This window comes from Jaculus jaculus, chromosome 1 (assembly GCF_020740685.1).
Source record: "Jaculus jaculus isolate mJacJac1 chromosome 1, mJacJac1.mat.Y.cur, whole genome shotgun sequence".
NCBI classification, from domain to species: Eukaryota; Metazoa; Chordata; class Mammalia; order Rodentia; family Dipodidae; genus Jaculus; species Jaculus jaculus.
The window spans coordinates 237088264-237092632 of NC_059102.1; the positions used below are offsets into that span (position 1 = coordinate 237088264).

The 4369-nt window shown below is 41.7% G+C and overlaps 1 pseudogene; it reads right to left on the reverse strand.

Moving 5' to 3' along the window:
- Window positions 1-3976: 3976 nt before the first annotated feature.
- On the reverse strand, window positions 3977-4369 carry LOC101603817 (annotated as a pseudogene).

A 4369-nucleotide genomic window follows, 5' to 3' on the forward strand; every position in this document is an offset into this window, starting at 1 on the left:
GAGATGGCTTAGCTATTAAGCGCTTGCCTGTGAAGACTAAGGATCCCAGTTCAAGGCTTGATTCCCCAGTAGTCACATAAGCCAGATGCACAAGTTGGCACATGCATCTGGAGTTCCTTTGTAGTGGATGGAGGCCCTGATGAGGCCATTCCCCCCACCCCTCTCTCTCTCTCATAAATAAATAAATAAAAATGAAAAACAAAACACCCAATAGTTCTAAAACATATAAATTTGGGAGCTGAGGAAATGACCCAATGGGTAAAGTACTTGCCATGAAAACATGAGGACATGAGTTCAAATCCCTAGAACCCACCTAAAATGCCAGATGTAATCCCAGCACTGTAGAGACAGGGAATCACCAGGGCTCACTGGCTAGCTTGTCTACCTGAATGGGTGAGCTCTTGATCAGTGAGAGACCCTGTCTCAAAGAACCAAAATGGAAAGCAATCAAGGAAAACACCCGATGTCTACCTCTGGCTTCCACATACATGGGTACACACATATGAACATGTATATACACATGCACGAATACCACACTCACACACAAAATAAATAAATAAATAAAAAATAATACTAATAATTTTGGCCAGGTGTGGTGGTACCATAGTCAAAAAGGCTGAGGCAGGAGAATCATGGACTTGAGGCCAGCCTGGGATACAGAGCTAGACTTGGCCTCAAGAAAATAACAAATTTGCTGGGCATGGTGGTGCATACCTTTAATCCCAGCACTCAAAAGGCTGAGCTAGAAGGATCGCCATGAATTCGAGGCCACCCTGAGACTACATAGTGAATTCCAGGTCAGCTTGAGCAAGAGTTAGACCTTACCTCGAAACACCAAAAAATAAAATAAAAAATAAAATAAAATAAAATGACATATTAGACCTGCTGGGAAAGAAAGAAAGAAAGGAAGATCCCCTCCACCTCTCAATCAGTCTCTCTTTTATTTTGATGTCATCATGTTTTCTTCCTATTATACTGGTCCTGTGTACATAGTGCCAAGCACTGTGAGGTCATGGATATCCAGGCCATTTTGTATCTGGAAGAGTACATTGTAAGGAACCCTATCCTTCCTTTGGCTCTTACATTCTTCCAGCTACCTCCTGTGCAATAGACCCTGAGCCTTGGAAGGTGTGATAGAGACTTTTCAGTGCGGAGCACTCCTCTGTCACTTCTCAGCACCATGGTGGCTTTGGAGTCATCCGAGAGGTCATTGCCATCTGAAAAGAGAAGCTTCTCTAACCAAAAGGTGAGAGTAGCATTAATATATGGGTATGAACATTAAGAAATGTGCTTACTGAGAAGTTAGGTGGCATAATGTATGCATTTAGCCAGACACCAGCAGGCATTACACCCCCAGGCCTCATGACTTCCCCTGTCATAGGTTTTCAGTACCAGGCATCTATTCCTGACTGTGGAGCAGGCCTCCAGTCACCGAAGAGAGTGATTGGTTTTTCCCATAACAGGCATGCCACTCTTGCACCTGTTGGCTCATTTGGCCTGGCTGGTCCAATTTAAGGCTTGCAGCATCCACTGTTGTTTATCTCCACTGATGACTTCTCTTTCTCCCATGGAGCTGCATGCAACATAGCTTTTTCCAGCTTTCTATCAGCTGGTCTAAGCAGAGGAAGTTTTCAGTTCAGCTCCAGCAAGATTTCTTAGTGTCCTTGCAGCCCACGCACGTGGAATCTTCCTCAATAGGGTTTTTCATCTATTCCTGGTGGGAAACCAAAAGCCTTGGCAATGGCTTGAGAGGTATCTCAGCCCTGGCACTGAAATTTCTCTACTTACAATCTGAGGCTTCTGGATGTGCCATTGTTCAAAAAGGTAGATTTCCATATGACTTATTCATACCCTCTTAGATTTTTGTTATCATTGTTTGTTTGTTTTTGTTTTTTGAGGTAGGGTCTCACTGTAGCTCAGACCGACCTGGAATTCACTATGTAGTCTCAGGTTGGCCTCGAACTCAAGGCAATCCTCCTACCTCTGCCTCCCAAGTGTTGGGATTAAAGGCTTGGGCCACCATGCCTGGCCCCCTCTTAGATTTTGATTGACCCTCCCCCCACCCTTCCTTACTCAATCTCTTTTATGTTCTGCATTTAGGCAAATATCTGCTTCTTCTCAATTGTGTTCGACCCAAAATAAACCTCCAAATGGTAGGTGTTTTTTCTTTGAGGTAGGATCTCACTATAGGCTAGGCTGACCTGGAATTACTTATGCAGTTTCAGGGTGGTCTCAAATTTATAGTAATCCTCCTATCTTTGTTTCCAGAGTACTGGGATTAAAGGCTGCACCAGGACACATGGCCAATTGGTATGTTTTAAGGTGGTATATCCTACAGACCTTCATAGCAGAGAGGACATATTTCATGCTTAGCAAGAGGGCTAATGTTCTGAATTAAGTGACAACAAAGAAATTAAGCATCAGAACTAGGATTTTTTTGTTGTTGTTGTTCATTTTTATTTATTTAAGAGTGACAGAGAAAAAGAGAGAGGCAGAGAGAGAGAGAGAGAATAGACACACCAGAGCTTCCAGCCACTGCAAATGAACTCCAGACACGTGCACCCCCTTGTGCATCTGGCTAACTTGAGTCCTGGGGAATCAAGCCTCGAACTGAGGTCCTTAGGCTTCATAGGCAAGCGCTTAACTGCTAGGCTATCTCTCCATCCCAGAACTAGGATTTTTGAGAAGATTAAAAAGTCCAAAATACTGGGTTAGAAATGCACTTGTTTGCTGTGGACAAGACCTTGGATTCATCCCCAGCACCACACAAAAGACAAAAATTTTGGTAACTATCATGCCAGATTACAGCTTGCAGCTTTTTATTTAGTATTTTATTTTTATTTAATATTTTATTTTTTATTGACTTATTTATTTATTGGACAGAGAAAGAGGGAGAGACACTGAGAGAATCTGGCTTACATGGGTCCTGGGGAATCGAACCTGGGTCCTTTGGCTTTGCAGGCAAACGCCTTAACCACTAAGTAATCCCTCCAGCACCCCCCCTTTTTTAATTCTCTAATGTCCATTTGCAGTAGATACAGGACCCAACAATAGAGAGATGCCAAAAGTAGCCATAATTTATCTAAGTTCTATAGCCTCAGAAACACTACCTACCACCAAAAATAATTAAAAAGGAGTTTCACTCATTTTCTTTCTTTTTTTTTTTTTTTCTTTCTTTTTCTTTTCCAAGGCAGAGTCTTGCTCTAGAATTCACTATGTAGTCTCAAGGTGGCCTCAAACTCACAGTGATACTTCTACCTCTGCCTTCTGAGAGCTAGTCCTGCATCACCACACCCAGCCTTCTTCCCAGTTCTTTCATGACAGAGCATCTTTGCAAATCCCCTTACTAAATTTATTTATTTATTTATTCTTTTTGGGTTTTCAAGGTAGGGTTTTACTCCAATCCAAGCTGATTTGGAAGTCACTATGTAGTCTCAGGGTGGCCTCAAATTCACAGTGATCCTCCTACCTCTGCCTCCCTAGTGCTGGGATTAAAGTGTGTGCCACCATGCCTGGTCCCCTTACTAATTTTAACTTCCAGCCCTAGAGCTTTTGATTGCTTACCTCCATCTCTCATCATTCTTCTATTTATTTTTTAATTTCATTTAAAATATTTTTATATACTTATTTGCAAGTAGTGAGAAAGAGATATGAGAGAGAGAGAATGAGAATGGGAGCACCAGGGCCTCCATTCACTTGAACTCCAATCACATGTCCCACCTTATGTATGTGGGTACTGGGGAATTGAACCTAGGTTGTTAGGCTTTTCAGGCAAACACCTTAACCTCTGAACCATCTCTCCAGCTCTCTTTATTTTATTTTAGTATTTTTTTAACATTTAAAAATGTGTACTTTAATAAGTACAAAGTACATAATGAGGTGAGCTTGCTGGAGAAGCCAACCAAATTACCTAAATTAGGTGATACAAGTATCCACTTAAATTATCTATATTTCCTTTCGTGTGAAGAATATGTATTTAATAAGGTTTAATACAAGCTTTCGTTTGTGTTTTCAGAAGTCTTTTATTGTAAAGATAATTCTTTTGTCTGATGATAAATAGTAACCACAGTGACCATTCTGGACCTCCATGTTGGATCAATTCCATTTCTTCTTGAGATATAAATTTCCTTCTCCATTTCTGAAGCAATGTCTGCAGTGTCTGGTGGACCCTGATACATCTGCAAATCTGGTGCTTTACTTCCTTTAGAATGTTGTTGGATTATGGAGTGGGGCAGGAGCCCTGCTGATCTCACAGCTTCTGAAGTACTGAGTTTAGGATTGTCTCCTCTGCTAGGGAACCTTGTCAGTGGAGCATGTGGTTTCACTACCTGAACCACCCTGCTGGTGATGCCATCTTATCGCCAATCAT